The sequence below is a fragment of the Canis lupus genome, chromosome 8 (genome assembly GCF_048164855.1).
Source record: "Canis lupus baileyi chromosome 8, mCanLup2.hap1, whole genome shotgun sequence".
NCBI lineage: Eukaryota > Metazoa > Chordata > Mammalia > Carnivora > Canidae > Canis > Canis lupus.
In genome coordinates, this window is record NC_132845.1 from 42183745 (window position 1) to 42204238 (window position 20494).

The window sequence follows — 20494 nt, forward strand, 5'->3', positions numbered from 1 at the left end:
GTGTAGGACCAATTCTGACCTTAGGAGGACTATAAGTGCTGGAGATTCCAGAGCACTTTGGAATCCTCTGATGCCTTGGGCTTGGGCCATCTCTTAGGGGCTGATCTCCAACATCCACCTCATCTCACAGTCTGGAGCCTTGCCTTAGAGGCTTAGAGGCTGTGGTATGCTAGTCACTGACATATCAGTCCCACAGTCTATATGGCAACCACAACTACCACCACCATCATCACAACTATCATTACTAATGGTGCTACTTCACTTTTTCCTCTTCTTACCCCACTTTCTCATATGATTATTGTTTTTGCTATTATTTATTGCTATGAAGTAAACTAACCCAAAACTTAATGTGTCAAAACCAGAAACATTTATTATTTTTCATAGTTTCTGTGGTCAGGAATTAGAGAGCTGCAGAGTTTGGGTTTCACCATTTCATATGATATCAGCTGCATCTTTTTTGTAGATGCCCTTTATAAATTTGAGGTACCTCCCTTCTATTCCTAGACTGTTGAGTTTTCCTAATCATGAAAGGATCTCTGTTTTTGTCAAATTCTTTTTTTTTCATCTATTGAGATGGTCATGTCATGTTGTCTTTCATTCTATTATTGTCACATATTACATTGACAGATTTTCATATGTCATGGTTGAAAATTCTTTTCACGTGTTGCTGGATTTGGTTTGCTAGTGTCTTCTTGAGAATTTTTGAATCTATATTTATAATGGATATTATATTTATCTTGTGATATCTTTGTCTGGTTTTGATGTCAGGGTTATATTGACCTCACTAAATGAGTTGAGATGTATTAGCTACTTTTCCATCCTTTTGGAAGAGATTTATAAGAGTTGTTAATTCTTTGAAATTTTGGTACAATTCACCAGCAAAGCCATCTGGTCCTAGGTTTTTTTCTTTGTGGGAAGTTTTTTGCTCACTAATTTAATTTCTGTACTTGATATAGGTCTGTTCAGATTTTCTATTTCTTGATTTTTGTAGTTTGTATCTTTCTAGGAATTGTTCCATTTTATCCTGGTTATCTAATTTTCTTTAAAAAATATGCAATAGTCCATAGTATTCCTATAACCCATTTTATTTTATTCTTTCTTTCTGTTTTGGATTCATCATGTGGATACTTTGATTTTTTTTTTAATAAAGATTTTATTTATTTGAGAGAGAGAGTGTGTAAGCCAGGGGGAGAGGCGTAGGGAGAGAGGGAGAAGCAGAGGATGTGGGGCTTGATCCCAGGACCTTGGGATCATGACCTGAGCCAAAGGCAGATTCTTAACCACCTGAGCCATTCAGGGAGCCCTGATACTATGATTCTTAGTGTAATTTTTTCCTTTAGTTCTTTTACCATACTAAGGTGTTTTGGGGGGCACCTGGAAGGCTTAGTCAGCTGAGCATCTGACTCTTGGGTTTGGCTCAGGTCATGATCTCAGGGTTGTGAGACTGAGCCCTGTGATGGACTTCGTGCTCAACAGAGTCTGCTTAAGATATTCTCTCTCCCTTTTCATCTGCCCCTCCCCCAGATCATGTACTTGCTTACTCACTCTCTGTCTCTCTCAGATAAATAAGTAAATCTTAAAAAAAAAAGTTTTTGAAGTCTTTTTCTGCTAAATCTAACATCTGGTAATACTCATAGGTTGTATCTATTGACTGCTTTTTCCCAAGTATTGGTCACAATTTTTTTTTACACATCTCTCATCATTTTTTTCCTTGGAAAGTAGATATTTAGATATCAATGTAGCGACTCTGAATTCTGGTGTTCCCCAGATAGTAATTGTTGCTGATTTTGTTGTTTGTTTATAAAGCTTTAGCCTGGGCTAAAGCTGTGAAATCTGTTTCCCCCATGGTATGTGGCCACTGATGTCTTTGTTCATTCTTTGTTTTTGTTGTTGCTGTTATTCTGTTTCTTTTGTTTTAAACCTTGGTTTCCAAGGGTTTTATCCATTGTCTCTGTAGTTTAACAGCCAGCCAAAAATTGAACTAAGGCTTGTGTTTCAGCACCTTGAGCAATAAGAAGGCTACTGTTCTCTGTCGAGGGGCACATAGGGAAGCGTATCTAGTGTTCAGGTTATTTTCAAGTCTTTGCAAGTATTTTCCTTCTGCTGAGCCCTTTTAGGTTGCTGCTTTATCTGCACACTGCCTCAGGATCAATCAGGAATATTTGGATAGCATCGGTCTTCTATAGTCTTCAGTGAACCTGTACATGGTCTCAATTTGAAATATGATTGCCCTAACCACAACTTCAAGCCATTTATGCTGTTGGCTTTCCCCAGAGATGCTGTTGGATTTAGTCAGTGTTCTTTATTTTAAATTGAGTCAGCCCTTTTTGGCTGTGGTAGCAAGGCTGCCAGTAGTCATAGTCTGCCCAAACCAGTCAGAGCCTTCCTAACTAGGGATGGGAGCAGCACTGTCCCCCTTCCCCCCTCCCCATCTAGAACACCAAAGATTCCCATTTTTATTACCTAAAGCCCAGTAGTTTTTCAGGTAAATAAATACTTCTCAAACTGTTGGACGTTTTTGGTTAATTTTTTGAGTGTTGAAATATTGTGTTGTGGTGGTTTTGGTCAATTTTGTCTAGCTTTATAGTTTTTTTGGAGAAAGAATTTGCTGCCTTCCTCACTGAGCCATAGCTGTCAGTTCTGACCATCTTAATATGCATTTGTCTTCTGTAATCCAGCAAAGGGCATAGCACATTGGAAAACATTCAAAAAATAATAATTATAGTTTGTGACTATTTATTAGTATGAGAAAGACAAATCCCCACGTATCGATGTCAGAATTCTTATTTGAGGCCACTTAGGATTTTCTTTAAAGTTTTCCCAATATGTGATGTTAGGAGATGGGGCCTTTGGGAGATGCTTATGTCATGAGGGTGGAGCTCTTGTGAACGAGATTGGTATTCTTATAAAAAAAAGACCTGAAAAAACTCCTTTGACTCCCTTCACCATGTGAGGTCACAGTGAGCAGAGGGCCATCAGTAAGGAAGCAGGTTCTCCCCAGACATCAAGTCTAATCTGATCTTGGACTAGTTAGTCCCTAGAATGGTGAGAAATAAATTTCTGTTGTTTATAAGCTACATAGTTTATGGTGTTTTTGTTATTTCAGCCTAGAAGGACTGAAACAATAGGCAATATTAAGTGTATGTAATCAACCCACAAAAATCTTGAGGTGTCACGTAATTAACATTTATGACTTGCTGTCATTGTGATCTGATGAGATTGGGTTTTTCCCTGAGTCTAGGCTTCTTCTTGCTGTGACTCGATCATCTTGGAATGCTTTTGGTTCAAGCTTCATAGATAGGGAGAGAGAACTTGAGAAGTATGTTTCTTGAAAGTGCTTTATACTATCTCTGATCATACCGGTTTGGCTAGAGCTGTCACATGGTCCTGCTGGGTTGCAGGCGAGACTGGGAAATGTGGTCTTCCCATGTGCTGAGGAAGACTATGGAATCATTTGATTAATAGAGAGTGTTTCTACTCTTGCTTTTTAGAGGTCCTATTACATTAGCGTCCTTCTGTGGAAAAGAAAACTGGGACACAGAGATGGTGAATAACTTGCCCAAGATGTGTTCTTTAGGTAAGTTATTGGAAGACTAGACACTGGAAATAGTATTTATTGACTTCTAATCCAGTGTTGGTTTTGTTTTCCTCAACTTTACTCTTTACTCTTCTGCTTTTACAAAGCATCATTTTTAATTGACATAGATTAAGATACAGCAAAATAATTTTAGAAAAAGTAGAAAGGCCTACTTATAATTCCACCAACCACTTTGATTATTTTTAATGTATGTATGTTTCTTTATGGATGTATGCTACATGTTCAAATAGTAATATGCATTTATTTTTTATTCTCTTTTTCAATATATAAACATTCTTCCTAAGTCCACCTTCTTCTAATTATTTTGATTGTTGTATGGCATTGCACTGAGTGGACCTGATATTTACTCAGCTATTCCTCCTCTTACCAAACATATAAGTTGTTTTGACACATTTTAGCCTATATACCTCAGTGTGATTTCACTATTACTTTAAAATAATATTTATTGTACAAAGGCTAATTAGGTAGATATTCTGACCACCTATAGACATTTAGGAAAGCTCATAGTTAAATAGGATAGCCTTTAACTTATTTCTTTTATGCTGCTGACTGAACCATGTGTATATAGTGAAGCCCTATTTTTATATAATTCTTTTTTAATGAAAATATTTAACTTGTGAAAAATATAATTCTAAAAAATATTTGAATGAACCTCATAACATAGTTTTATTAGCCATGTAATATAATATTTCATTGCAATTTGTTTATACTAATTTATTAGTGAAGGATGGAGGACAAAAGGAAACTCAGAAGTGTCAGATTATATATATTAATTCACTGAAAATATTGTTGAGCACTCACTAAATTCCCGGCAATCTTTTACAAATTAAAGATGTATTGTGAAAAACCAAAACCAAAACCAAAGTTCTTTCCCTCAAGAAACTTATGGTATACTAGGGAAGGGGAGAGCATTGGGAACTCAGATTTATACATATAAACCAATGACACATAATACCATTGCCATGAAGAAAAACAAAGCAATGTAAGGAGAATAGAGTGTGATTGATTGGGTGGGATTCTATTTTATTTTATTTCATTTCGATATTTTATTTATTCATGAGAGACACACAGAGAGGCAGAAATATAGGTGGAGGGAGAAGCAGGCTTCCTGTGGGGACCCCTGATTTGGAACTCGATCTCAGGATGCCAGTATCACGACCTGAGCTGAAGGCAGACGTTCAACTGCTGAGCCACCCAGGCGTCCCGGAATTTTATTTTATATGAGGGTGTGTGTCTGGGAATGTATTTCTGAGATGTGACATTTGAATAGAAACCTGGAAATAGTGAGAAAGAACACCATGTGGATATCTGGGAGGAGGACCAGACAAAAGTTACAGCCAGTGCAAAGACATTTGGCTGGATATTGCTTGTTGTGTTCACAGCAAAGAGTTTGGTATGACTGAGTGAGGCAATGAGAGACACAAAAGTGGTACTGTATGACGTCAGAGAGTTCACGGGAGGCTAGACCATGTAGAGCTTTGAAAGTCATGGTATGAACCTAGAGTTTTGCTTTGAGCAAGGCAGGAAGCCATTGGAGGATGTTGACCAGAGGGACAGCACGATACGATTTTACAGGGATACTCCAGCTCTTGGGTGGAGAATACATGTGGAGCAAGGTAGAAGCAGGGAGTCCAGTGTAGGGGGTAGGGAGTATTATTATAATCATCTAGATGAGGAACGACCAGGTTGGTGGCAATGCAGGTGTGAGAAATGGCCAGAGTTTGCATATATTTCAGAAGCAGATACAGCATATTTAAATAGGGAACTGTGGGATGTGCAAAAGAGAGAGGAGTCAGTGGTTTCTTCAGGTATTTTATCCTGATAATTTGGAAATGGATGCACTATTTATTTCCAAGATGGATTTGCAAGAGGAGCAGATTTTCAGGGAGGAAAAGAGGAAAGGAGAGGGAGTGAGTTTAAGAAGGGGAAGGAATTGGGAGTTCATGTTTGGAAATACTCAACATGAGACCCTGATTGGATTTCCAAGGGAAGATGTCAAGGAAACAGTTCTTTGAGTCTGGAGAACAAGGAAAAGGTTTGGCATGGAGATGCAGATTTAGGACTCTCCATCTTATAGATGATATTTGATGCCTTTAGACAGGACAAGATCACACCCATCACCATGTGCACATGTCATAATATATGCAACATTAAAAAAAATATATCCCCTGTGACTCCACTTCCCCTCCATCTGCCACCCTGTTTCTCTGATCTCCTTTGCACAAAACTCCAAAATAAAACGTGTCTATATTTGCTATCATTTTTTTCTCCTTCTATTCTCTCTTGAATTCATTCCAACGAGGCTTCCCTCCTGCCTACCTTCTGGGTGATCTTATCCTGTCACAAAGCATTCAATACTGACAATAAGCTGATTATCTCCATTTTACAATGAAGAAACTGAAGTTCAGAGAGGTTAAGGCCACTTGAGTATTCAATAGCAGAACTCAAACCAGAGCCTTGCTTCACTGTCTGCAGCCTGCCTCTTTCTGTATCCTAGTTCTCGACCAAACAGTATTGTGTTTGCAAACAGGGACTTGGAAGAAGATTGGCTTGATTGCCAACTTACACTGAACATGTTACAAATTCCTCATAATTGTCTAAATAGAATATGATATCTCACCCCAATAAATGTATGGGTTCAAATTGTTCATGCCTACTTTTTATAAGAAATAAAAGTTGTAGACAGACTGTGAACTTGCTTTATTTTAAAACATACTGTGGCTGTGTTTTATTTTAATGCATTGTAATTTCATAGGAATCCTGTAATCTTTAAAAACATCTGATACTGGTGTGGCTGGTGAACATGCACGTAGGGGGCAGGAGGAGGTTTGGGTCTTCTTACCTTGACATCCTAAACAATAGGGAAGACACGTGCCTTTCAGAGAAGGGTGACAGGATGTGTTATCTTCCTCAGAGCTACAGGCAGGCAGACCCACATCTTCTTTCTGGCCTAAATAACTGTGACTTGTAGTCGATCTTGTATTGCTCTGGCATTATTATTTCTCTGTCTTCCTCGGATATTTGCTTCTTGCAGTAGAAGGAGGAGAATCTCCCGGGGGATGTGAAAAATATTTGTTCTGACATGATCATGTCTTTATATGCGCTCATTTTGGCTGAGATCTTATAGACAGGATAGAATAATGCCTTAGAAACCAAATGTGGTGAAATGCTTTTATGATTTTAATCGTTTATCATTTTGTCATGGCAGGTCTAAAATCTACTCTTTCATAGATTAATTCATTCAAAAATACATTGAGTAGTAGCTCGGGATTAGAGTGTGATGTTAGGGGATAATTTATTGACACAAAGGAATTTGGACTGAGTTTGAAGAAGGAGAGGTTATAAGTTGTCAGAAATCTAGAGACAGGGGCTGTTACCTGCAGAGGCGCATGGATACAAGAACAAAGCCATCATCCATAGGGGGTGTAAAGAGACTTACTTGGTTAAAGAGAAGACTGCACAAAGAGATACTGAGAGTGGAGTAGATTTTGGTGGAGGGTGTGAGTAGAGGATTGTGAAGTCCAGGAGCAGAACTGAAGCTTGGAGGAATGAGGCTTGTTGTAGACCATGTCATCAGCTACATTTGGATGGGTTATGAATCAGTGAGAGGACATACTGAAGTCAGGAAGTGTGCTGGAAGCTGACTGGAAGCTGACATAGTGATGGCTGCATCTGGAGATGATGCTGACCTGGTCTAGAGAATGGGGCAATGACCTTGGCACTTTTGGTGCCAATGAGGAGTGAAAGGAAGATGGTGGAGTAGGTCAGTTTTCCGAGTGCTTGATTTTGGGTTACAGCACAATATCCCAACGAAAGTAGGACTAGCGCTGGTGTGCAGCAGGCCCTGAGTTGGGGAAATCTAATCTTCCCTCCAATACTGAAATGATTCACAATCTGAGCTAGCCCTTGGATCATTGGATATTTTTGTAGCTCTACTGCCTCATTTATTAGGTAACACAAATGAGCTATATTGACTTAATATCTTCTTGGCATATTTTTGAGCATCCATTATTGTGCACCAGCTAGAGGCAGTGGTACATCAGAGAAACCCTTTTCTGATAGATACACAATTAAAAAGCCATTCTCATGTTTTGCTCTGAATGCCTGGATGGGGAAAATATAGGATGCCATGGGGCTACCTAAAGGAATCAAGAAAAGCATTTTGCCTCCCTGAGGAAGTAACTCAGGACGGGAGTTGGAGTTTTAGTGAAGAGAAGAATTGGTTTGGGCAGTACAAGGAGGAAGGAAGAGTAGAACAGGTGAATGGGCTAAGGTGCTGGCTTGACCAGAGGCCCAGAGCAAGGAGAGATGCTGGACAAGAGCACTTATGGGTATGAAAGAGGTGGAGGCAGAGAAAGTAAAGACACCAGTCACACTGCCCAGTATCTCCTTCACCATCTAAATGGTGGGAATCTTGGGAATAACTGTCAACAGAGGGATAACTTGATCCCACATACACTGTAAGATCTGCTTACAGTGGAAACTGTGCTTAAGATCCCACATGCTTAAGATCTGCTGCATTGTGGAAAACAGATTGGAGGAGACCAAATGGGAACTAAGTGTACCAGTTAGGAGATGTTTCTGTGAATCCAGGCTAGAGATCAGGGCACAGGTGATGCCAGTGGGAACTGAGAGAATATGTGGGTTTAATTCCTACTTAGGAAGTAAAGTATAACCTGCTCAGTGACTGCTGTGGGTATGATGGCAAAGGCAAGTGGGCAACAGTAGAAGGGGCATGGGAAGGAGAAGTCTAGATGTTAAACTGTTTGGCATATGGAAGTCAGCTTCCCTCCTAGAATCTGGTACTTCTTAAATGTTACTAATATTTAGGGCTGTGTGTGTGTGTGTGTGTGTGTGTGTGTGTGCTGAATTTGAACTATTCTCATTATGCCATAAAAAATCTTCTAACACATATGTGCTTATAATACACACACACACACACACACACACGTGTGTGTGTGTGTGTGTGTGTGTATATACTTGTATCTCACACATACTCGGAAACACACATCTGGAATGAAATACACCAAAACATTAACAGTGGTTATCTCAAGAATGCAGATGGTGGGCGATTTATTTTTTATGCTTCTCTCTATTTGTCTAATTTTCTACCATGAGAAAAAAAGTTTTTCCTCCCTAAGACCAAGAAACAATTAAAGGTTTGAGGAGAAATGTATCTGCCACTATTGATTTTGTTTTAACAAAAAAAGATGGCTAAACACAAAATACGGTCTTTATAAACCTGGCTGGCAATTCTTTCCCTGATGTTATTGTCTATTTCAGACAAAGAATAGAAGTGTATGATCCCAAAAACCTTCAGCTGTGAGGAAAACAAAATAAAGATCAATATATTTCGTCCCTGCTTATATGTTCTGCTAACTCCTTGTTTCCCAGCTACCAGAGTGCTATCAACTTTAGTAACTAAATTAAAAACTAAAAAAAGAAACAAAGAAATCTTGGGAGTAATGAGACTACCCTACATGAAGTAGAGGAAAAGTATATATAAGGGATATATTATAGTGTGCCTTCATTGTTCTTATCTTTAAATGCAAATCAAAATGTAGACTTTCCTAATACGGAGACTTGAAGCACATAACAGTTCACTTTTTTTTTTTTTGCCAAATATATACATTTCATATTGCCAAAATATTATTTGGGCCAAGAGAGCAATTTGATTTTCTTTTCCTAAGGGATCTGGAATAAAAGAGATTGATAGGAAATTTGGTGAACCCAAACCACATGAGACCCCAAGCACAATGTAAAACCAAGCTAGTCAATCCTAAAACATTTCAACACGTTTATTTATCTAACCCACCATGGACCTTGGCGCACATACTAAGAGTCTTCCATGTTCTGTGTGGTTTTCGATGACCTCTGAAAACTACCTGTGACACTCTGCACCAACGAATGGTTCCATTTCCCATCTGTTGTCATGCAATTGTTTTGTTTACCAGCAGCTGTCAGATGGATATTATAATGAATGCTTTCATAGCAAATGTTATAAAACCAAATATAACAAGTGTTCGGGATGAAGCTGTTAGCACAGGTGGATACACAGTGCCTACAAAGAGACTCAAAATGGGGCTTTCTCATCTGCATCAGGAAACCATGCATTGAAAAGTATCTCATGTGCTTGTTCACAAGTGTCTAATCCTGCCAACTCAAAATAAACTTCTCAGTTGTTCATGCAGTGTTGCCCACTCCATCAGTTACAGAGAAGTCTTTGGTTGCTTAGAGTAATTGTGACTTAGCTTTTTCAGAAGCATTATGCTCACCCATTAGCTAGGTATGCTCATATGTTCATGTGCAAACAAACCACTTTTTGCATGTGCTCAAACGCATGTGCTCAGGCCCCCACATTACTTTGTTCTGGCCCAAGAGTCTATGTGGGGCTCAGGAACTTGAGCGTTTAATAATCATTTCCTCACTGTGTTCTGATGCCCCTGTGGCCAGACCACACTTGGAGGAATCCTTGCCTTAGCTGAGTGTTCTCTGCTCTCCCTCCATCGTTTATTTTAGAATTGCCCACAGGGAAACTATAATTGACACAGTCAATTCACTCAACCACTTCTAAACTAACCGTGCTCTCCTCACCAGCAGAAGGGTGTGCTTGGACCCCAAGGGAGAGGGATAAAGCAAACAGAAAGGCGTGTGGTGGTTCTGGTGGTTCTTCTGACCTTATACCCAGGACTCTGGGGCCATCAATCTACCTGCACCCACTGAGCTTGCTGAAGGCTTGGGAGGTGGCCTAAGTATCAGAGCCCTTAAAAGCATAGATATGGGGTTGTCCTCCCTGCTCCAGTTGTTGGGAACATTGTAAGCCATGACCTGGTACCAATAGACGTGGGCCACAGAGGATGGTGTGTTGCAATTTTTTTTTGAAACTTTTCTAATTTTACAAAAGTAATCTCTACACCCAACGTGCGGCTCTAACTCACAACCCTGAAATCAAGAGTCACATGCTCTACCAACTGAGCCAGGCACCCCGTGTGTTGCATTTATTGGAGGCTCCATTTCCCTGTTCCCCAGGATTTTGTCTCTCTAGTTGTTTTAAAGAAAATCTCACTCCTAGAGTTCATACATTCCACCAGTAAACTGATAATATACCACACTCCTTTTTTCTCCTGTGAAATGAAAGAGGGAAATATTTTGTGAGTTGCTATATGCGTATGTGTGTATGTGTATACTTTTATTATTTTTTTGCTCAATCTCAAAGGAGGAAGTGAAAACCATAACAGCAAGTCTAGTGCATGGATCTGGTATTTTTTTATACCCCAGGCCCAAAATATGTGTTTTTAAAGTCCTGGATGAATACTCCTGTCTTCAAATTCTGTAAATGTTGAATAAGTGTTTGAGTAAATGAATGCACAAAGGACAGTCATTTGAATGAATCAACTTTGCTTCAATGTCTCAGTTTTGTGGCCTTGAGTTCACAAAGCTATTACCCAAATGAACACTGAAGAGCACTACTATTCAGTGTATATATTGTAACCATATAACACTTGCATTGTAGATACTACACAGTTTATGGGATCAAGCGTTTACTGTAGCATTAGGTTTGCAGGCCCTGGAGACCTGGTGCTTGTGTTTGAATCCTGGCTCTGTGCACCTGACCACAAGACCTGGAACAAATGCTTTAATTTTTTGAGCCTTTGTTGCTTCTTTCAAAAATTTAGGATAATAAAAGGACCTACCCCATAGGGTTGCTATGAAATTTAGATGAGAAAAATCTATGTAAAGCTGTCAGCACTGTGCCAGTAACATATAAGCACTCGATGAGTGGTCAGTGGTGGTATTATTATTATTTTTTTTTTTTAAAGATTTATTTATTCATTCAGAGAGAGCAAAGAGAGAGGCAGAGACACAGGCAGAGGGAGAAGCAGACTCCATGCAGGAAGCCCGATGTGGGACTCGATCCTGGGTCTCCAGGATCAGGCCCTGGGATGAAGGCGGCGCTAAACCGCTGCGCCACAGGGGGTGCCCTATTATTATTATTTTTAAAGATTTTATTTATTCATGAGAGACACAGAGAGAGAGGCAGAGACATAGGCAGAGGGAGAAGCAGGCTCCATGCAGGAAGCCTGATGTAGGACTCAATCCCGGGACTCCAGGATCACGCCCTGAGCCAAAGGCAGACACTCAACTGCTGAGCCACCCAGTGGTGGCTTTATTATTATTATTATTATTATTATTATTAACAACATTAATCTGACATTTTGCTTTCCTTTTGGGGGGACACACATGCCTGTCAAGTTCCCCTACCAAAGATATGCCTTGACTTAGTTGCTGTTGGTCCTACCCTCAAAATTATTCAACCATGTGCCATAAGGCATATTGTACAAAATATGGTGCTCAGAATATCATGGCTTATATATTTTATCTTGCTGGCAAGGATTCTAAAAGGTTTAAAGCTTAAATTAGAGCCCACATGTACACTGAGTCGGGAGAAGGCGCCATATGCCTCTCCATCTTGTGTGTGGTATGACTAGAAGCCAGAGGGAATGACAACACACTAGTGGCTCCAGCCAAAACTTGAGGCCAGCAGCCTAAATCCAGATCAGGCAATATCTCTGGCTTTCCTAGTTCTGTCTGCTTGTGCATTTGACCTTGACAGCCAAGGTCTAAGCAGTTCCTCTTTGCTTTCTGTCATTAATCAGTCCTGAAGCATCTTTTAAACAGACAGCTTGGTTGGATTGAATAATGTGCCTGTGTTTTCTCATCTGATACAAGCATGAGTTAAACTGGAGTCACCTCCATTGGTGAGCTTGGATATCAGGCTAGGGCAGGATTTTCAAGTGGAGCCTTACCTGAAAATATCTTGCTAATTGGCTGTTAATGTTGTCCTCTTGCTACCATGGTGCCTGTAATTATGATAACCTACTGTTTCGAGTTTTCTATTGCAGTGGAAATTGTTACTGGAGGAGGGGAAGAGATGGCATTTACTTTCAATGGCAAGTGAGGCCAGATTTGGACTGTGAGTCACTCTTGAGAATTTAGGGGTGGCACATAACACTGCATCACAGGAAGTATATTATGGTAGAAGATATTAACCATGCCCCACTTTATGATTGCCATATATTTTTAAAGTCATGAATGTACCATATAATGCATACTTTATTGGATAGGGGGAAAAAAGCTAATATTGTATAGAAAAATATGTAGTTGCTAGAAATATGGGTAAGAGAACCAGAATCATCTGTACTATTTTACATGGTTCAAAATGCAATTTCTGATGCCTTTTACAGTGCTTTAGAGTTTTAAAAGATGTTTTTGTTTAACAAAGTGGAAACTCCTGCCAGATAGTTTTCATGATTAACTAAGATTCTTATGGAAATTCATGACAGAGCTTTTCCTGGAATGCAGATATCTTGACTCCTGGTTCTGAGAATTTTCCACTAGATCAATATAACCTCCTAACAGAAAGATCGTGATTTGAGGAGAGAAGAATCATCTTTTGTAATTAAGCCACCACTAAGCTGACATAATAACAAAGGAATTAGTCTCAGACTTGGAATTCTGTAAATGATTTTTGAGACAAAATGGCATTAAACAGCATCCAAAGAGTTGAGGAAGAGGCATGGGATGATGCCATTTAGATGACTTCTGAGCTTGTTTTTTAGCCCAGAAGAATTCCATATTGCATCCTATTCCCTCCCCCATAGCAATCACTCAGCCTCTGTGTTTCCTTCTCCACTGCAGTTTAGATTAGAAGATGTCCTTTCTAGTAATACAATGAGATTTTCCCAGAACACTTCTCAGGACCAACCTTTGGATGTTGGGAAAACATTCTACTCTGTTAACTATGGAATTGTGTGTACTTATCAAAATTATGGTGGGCTGGAGATGGGCTTGGCATTTTGTCCTCTGGAGTAACAGCCAGTAAGATGAGTGATATCATTCTTAGTTCTAGTTTCATCTCTCTTGTCTTTATTTCAGTTCTTCCTCCTCTCTCATTTCTTTCTTCTCTCTCCTTTTGTCTCTGTCTTTCCTTCTCTCTCTACCTCTCTCTCTCTCTCTCTCTCTCATACACACATACATACTCACACATACTTTTACCTATCCCTTAATTGGTATGTTTAATGAGGACTGTTATTAAACCCTTTCTTATATTTGATAATAGAAATTCTCTGGTACCCAAATCACAGAGACATAGTGATGGAGAACCAAATTCATATCTTGACTGTGTCATGTACTAACTCTATCATGTAACTGGGGATATGTTCTGTAGACTCTCTGCCTCTGTTTTGTAATATATAAATCAGGAATGATAATAATGCCTTTCTCATAAGGTTGTTGGAATGATTAACTTAGATTATACATAGGAATTGTTTAGCACAGAGGCTGATGGATTAAAATCTTTGAGTGAGCATTGCTAATAGAAAATATTTTCATTGGATTCCATCTCATAAGATGCAGGACTAAGGCTAATATCTCATAAGAGACCAGCAATCTTTAAACAATATTTCCTGCTCAAATTGAATTAAAGGTCTTAACATGGTGCATTGAAACTGGTATCTAGGAAACATTCCATTTATCTGATGGTGTAAAATATTTGGAATGTTTATATTTGTTCTATGAGGAAATATATAATCAAAGCCATTTTTTTATTTACCTTCTTAACATTCATCTTTAATATTCTCTAATGGATTTAATGATTTCAATGCTAATGAGTCCTGTTGGTGAAGCAGTCTGTCCACCCCCCCATCTTACCTCTTCTTAGAAAAACTCATCATTGGACTATGAGTCACACTTGAGAATTTAGGGGTGGCACATAGCACTGCATCACAGGAAGTATATTATGGTAGAATATATTAACCATGCCCCACTTTATGGTTGTCATCTAAATGGCATCATCCCATTCCTCTTCCTCAACTCCCTGGATGCTGTTTAATTGTGGCTTCAGCAGGTCTCTCAATAGGTTGAAGATCCCCTCGTTGGCAACAGCTGATTTGACTGAGGAAGACATGAATGAGGTTGGCCAATCAGATGATCTGTTCCTAAGAGTTAAGAATTTTGACACAGACCCATGTTCATACTCTTAAAAAAAGATCGGAAGGGTAATAAGAAATGGACCCTAGGAAGAGGGGCTACATAAGATCAGGAAGGAAGACAGATATCACTATTTACTAGTTTAGTGACCTAGAGCAAGTCACTTCATCCAGAGAACCTCAGTCTTATCATTTGAAAAGCAAGAATAATAAGCAGGGACTACCTCAAAAGAAGAAAAAGGAGGAGGAAGAGGAAGAACAGGAACAAGTTAAGGCAGGTGAAACATTGAGCAGTGACTTTAACATAGGAAGTGTTAAAACATTTTGAATTGGATTCAGCCTTTAACCAGCCACTAACTGGGAGTTACTGACTCTTAACCCTAAAACCACCCATTCCTTTGAGCAATTTGAAATGTTTTCTTTTTTATCCTATCTGGTGTGACATTGCTAATTGTTTCTTTCTTCCCAAAGCTCTGTCCTCCATTCATTCGCTGGAGGGGATTCCCACTTCTTTGCCTAGGTGGGCTTTTGTTTGTTTGTTTTGTTTTGCCTTTTCAATGCCTCCTCCTTGTGCTTACCTAAGTGAAGTTGCTGTCCAAGGTTCTGACCTCTCTCAACTGTCCCATCTGTTTTCTCTTAGTCGCTAGCTACCATTTGTTGAGAACTTATTTGGCCCTGGCACTGTACCAAATGCTTTGCATACATTCTCACTTAATACTCCAAACAGCTCTGTGAAGTAGGCATTATTGTGCCCTTCTTCAGATGAGGAAACTGACTCTCAGAAGAATTGACTAAGCCATGTAAGGTAACATAGCTGTGTAAGGAAAAGATCAGGAATTTGCACCCTGGATTCCAAAGCTCATACTTCACTACCACTGTACTAGAGGAAGCCAAATGTTAGATTTTTGCCTCTTCTAAGTTACTAGCTGTGTTATTTTGAGTAAATGACCTAATGTGGCCTTGATTCCATAACCTATAAAATCAGCATGATGATACCTATCTTTCAGTTTTTTTTTGTGTGTGTGTTAAATAATTTATGGAAAGCATTTAGCATGTAGCATGGAACACAGAATGCAATAAGTCCAGGCTGTTATTAATAACAAATAATTAGCTTTCTATTCTGAAAGATTTCATTTTGGATCCATGAATGTGACTTTAAAAACTAAACCTACCCTCAGATTTGAATTATTGCCTAACTAGATCTATGAAACTGGAAATAGAGAAATAACATACAATTCTAGCAATATCAACATTATTATTTTCATTTTTTTCCTGATGCTGTCAGCTTGTTATTTGTGCTATTTCTTAGAATAATAGAATTTATTCAGGCAATTTATCCTTAATACAAGTGATATAAATGGGACTATGCAGTGCTTATATATCATGCTAATAATGTCTGGTTCATCCTTTTTTTTCTCTCTCTTTACAAATGGAGACATTGATTTCCAACCCCGTCCTGTCTTTTATTGCATTTTCTGCATTGAGGTCATCTCTGTTTACCACCTACACTGGATTCTGAAAGCTGAAATGATGTTTAACACTGTCCAACAACATTTTTTAAAGCATCTACCATGTGCTTTCTTCAGCACTGTATATACTGGAGTAGAGTAAAGGAGAAAAAATATATTTACTCTCCCCAGCTGTAAGTTAAAATAGGTTAGTTAAAAATATATACCTGCCCAGTGATTTAAAGACAAATATAGACCTTTATATTGGGAGATTCTGAAATAGTTGTTATATGCATACATGTTAAAATATGTGGACACTACTCATGATCTCACTTTTTAATATTTTTACTCTACTCTCTCTCTAAGTATGTCTTTCAATTTATGTTTTTTTGTTTTTGTTTATTTTTTGTTTGCTTATTATTATTATCTTTTTTTTTTTTTTTTTAAGAGAGGGAGAGACAGAGAGAGTGGGAAGGGCTGAGGCAGAGGATGAGAGAGGATCTTAAGTAGGTGCCACTGCTCAGCATGGAGTCTGATGCTGGGCTTGATCTCACAATCCTGAGATCATGACCTGAGCTGCAATCAAGAATCAGATGCTTAACTGATGAACCACTCAGGCACCCTTCAATCTATGTTTTTAATGCCCCAAGTATATCTTGATGGCTTCCTAAAATATTTCCTTTTTCCCCCCAAAATATCATTTCTATTAGCAATAATTGTGCCTCGGATAAACCTCTTTGGCTATGATACTGCCACTGTGCAAAGCTCAAAATATCATTTCTAACTCCAAATGTATCTTCTGAGCTTGAGACTCATATTTCTTCATACACATCTCCAGTTGTCCACCGGCCATGAATAACTCATGGACCCCTTTCATTCATTATATCTGAAACTGAAATCAACACCCATCCCCTTGCCTACCTACTCCAATCTGTGCTGGCTCCTCCATCTTGCCAAATCACACATACATTCACCTACCCATTTTGTAGATCTGCAAGCCAGCACCGAATTACTCTTTATCATCTCTGCTCCACCTGAGCACAGTTCATGACCAAGTCTTATCAATTAACTTCTCTATTATTTCTTGAACTTGACCCAGCCTCCCTATTTCCTGCAAAGATTAAATCGGACAGTAGCAATAGAGAAGTAGTTATCAACCTTTTTGGTTGATGCAGGAGAATCTTCAGAGTAGATGTTACAGCACTGATTTTCATTGTGCTTTAGACAGACATTCAGAGGTGAAAACCAAGACAAGATTGTGACTTTGCAGAAGGGAAAAAAAATAACTTGAGTATATAAAAAGAAGCAAAAATCAGCAAGAATTGATGACAAGATAGATTTAAGGGAAGAAAACATAGATTGGAACAACTTTCAAACATATTCAAGATATTACATGTTTTGTCTATGCCTTTATGAATGAATTTTAAGGGCGATCTTATTACTTTATTTTTTTAGATTTTATTCATTTATTCATGAGTGACACACAGAGACAGAGACATAGGCAGAGGGAGAAGCAGGCTCCCCGTGGGGAGCTTGATGCAGGACTTGATCCCAGGACCCCAGGATCATGACCTGAGCCAAAGGTAGACGCTCAACCACTGAGCCACCCAGGTGCCCCAAGGGAGATCTTATTTTAAAACAAAAGGGGACGGGATCCCTGGGTGGCACAGCGGTTTGGCGCCTGCGGCCCAGGGCGCGATCCTGGAGACCCGGGATCGAATCCCACGTCAGGCTCCCGGTGCATGGAGCCTGCTTCTCCCTCTGCCTGTGTCTCTGCCTCTCTCTCTCTCACTGTGTGCCTATCATAAATAAATAAAAAATTAAAAAAAAATTTTAAAATAAAAAAAAATAAATAAAACAAAAGGGGAAACTCTTTTTTTTTTTGGGGGGGGGGACTCTTTTTTTAAAGAGTTTGACCTAGTGGACAGAGAATGCTTTTGGAGTGGATTGTCTTTGCAGAGCCGTGTGACCTTGAGCATGTCCATTAACCACTGCAGGACTTAATTCATCTTCTGAAAATGAAGGATTTGGATTAGATAATATCAGACATTTTGGGCTTTTGGGTAGTCAGAGTTTTATGATTAGGAACTTGGAGGGAAAGTTTAGCAGTTAAAAGTTGGTACTGATGAATTCAGTGAAGAATTGGGCTGAATTATATTTGGAACTAAAGTGTACCCATGCTGAAATCTAGAATAATAATGAGTCTGGTATTAATATAGTCTGGCTTAAGTTTAATACTAATATAAACAAAATTATATTGAGAGAAAATGATGTTTATAGAGTACACCATCAAGATGAACTCTAGAAAAGAGAAACTAAACCTTATCTAAATAGTTTTTTTCCTCCCTATTGTCACCTCCTTTTTACATTATCATTATGTTTTCCAGGCTGAGAGATGAATCTCAAAACCTGCTTCTGATTGAGTTTTTTCTTCCTTCCCTGATAGAATATATATATTTTTCATTTATAAAAAGCAAATAGGTCACGTGTTTTCTCTTCTGAGGCAAAGATATAAACACAGCAAAAGTTTCTATGCTCAATTCCAGTTTCTTACTGAAAAAAATTAATATAAATGAAAAATATTCATTTACTTTTTGAACAAAGTTTTATCACGGATCTCTTACTTGGGAATAAATACTCCTTAAAACAAGCTAAATGCACATCCTTAATAATTTAAAGTCAGAGAAGCAGCCATGTGTAAAATAGGTGTGTGTTCACATAATTGACTACAGTATTTTGCTACATGGTTAAATGCATGATTTCCCCTAATAGAATGCCATTGTGGTCTACATCACATTTTCTAGTTCATAAAAGTCAAATGAGCTGTGACCATAGTCTCCCAAACTTAATGGAAAGTTCATTTTGTGACTTCTGAGTTTAAATTGTGTCTTTCTAGGATGAATCAATAGATTTAAAGCACGTTAATGGATCACATCACCAAAAGGTCTAATCCTGAGTGACTAAAATGGTAGATCTAATTCAGATTTATTGCTTTTCTAGCACGTTGGACTAAAAGGTCTTTAATCTCTGTAATAATATAATGGATTTGAATTAACTAAATAATGCTCACCTGATGCACATCATTTAAGTTGTCTACATATTCACATGGCACTGTGCATTTCAAACTTTTCAGGGGAGGGATGTGGGGTGAATGTGTTTAATCTGTGAATACTAGCAAAGAAGTAAAACCATATGTCAATAGAGACTTGAGAGCTCACTGTACATTTTGTTTCCTGTGTGGGACGCTTGCTAACGCGATGAATTTATACACTGCTCTGCCAACACACTTAACCACAGCTACCTATCAGAAGGTTATCAAGGCTAGAACAAAAACACATAAGTTATGTCCTGGGCTGTACAAACACTCTTGAGCACAGCCATAAACTATAGCTGGAATGTTCTCCAACACTCAACCATCCAGGGTTTTTGACCTTGTACAAACAGCATGGGTCATCAGAGATGGCCAGGTTCAGAGATGGCACCATTTACAAAATACAAATGAAGATGTTCAGAGGGTGCTGGCAATGAGCTTCTGGGAGGACACCATTTGAAGGGAAGCCAAATTGTTTCTGTTATCTCAGGGAACACCTTGATTTTGAAAGACATTAAAAGAGCATGAGCCTACCTAATAGTTCTAGAAAGATGAATACAGTGTATTTATATTAGAACTACTGCCTCTAAAATAGTTAGAATCCTCCCTAATGTCAAGCAGTTGGATGGTCTTTTTGCATTCCTTTGCTCAACCTTTTTCATTGTATGCCCCCAGAGAGTACAATTTTAAGAATCTTAAATGTAGTAGAGTTAACTGATAGGAGAGAGAAAGAGAGAGAGAGAGAGAGAGGAAAATCAAGTGATATTGTGACTCCACCTGCCTTTTTCTCTTAGCAAGAGCAAGTACCATCAGTTTTGCTATAATATGTCCTCTGTGTGGGATCCCTGGGTGGCTCAGTGGTTTAACACCTGCCTTTGACCCAGGGCATGATCCTGGAGACCTGGATCCAGTCCTGCGTCGGGCTCCCTGCATGGAGCCTGCTTCTCCCTCTGCCTGTGTCTCTGCCTCTCTCTCTTTCTGTGTCTCTCATGAATAAATAAATAAAATCTTTAAAAAAAACAAAAAACAAACATGTCCTCTGTGTTCCTAAAAATCACCACTCTGTGCAAAGTAGTGCAATAAAAACCACAGGACTTATGGGGAAAACAAGATCACAAGCCATTTCATCAGTGACACATTAAAAACAACAACAGGAACTTTATTAAAATAGTAGCACAGAGGTGCCTGGGTGGCCCAGTTGGTTAAGCATTCGACTCTTGATTTCAGCGCAGTTCATGATCTCAGGGTTATGCGATTGACCCTTGCGTTGGGTTCCATGCTTGGTGCAGAGTCCACTTGAGGTTCTTTCCCTCTCCCTTTGCACCCCTTCCACACTTGCGCACGCTCTCTCAAATAAATCAATAAATCA

At 38.9% G+C, this 20494-nt stretch overlaps 1 protein-coding gene and 1 pseudogene across 16 annotated transcripts in view; one reads left to right on the top strand and one right to left on the bottom strand.

Annotated features, from left to right (window-relative positions):
* The window catches only part of RBFOX1 (RNA binding fox-1 homolog 1), a 2033710-nt gene that overhangs the window by 747675 nt on the left and 1265541 nt on the right, over positions 1–20494 (top strand). The window lies entirely within an intron of this gene.
* On the bottom strand, positions 16734–16801 carry LOC140639276 (U4 spliceosomal RNA; annotated as a pseudogene).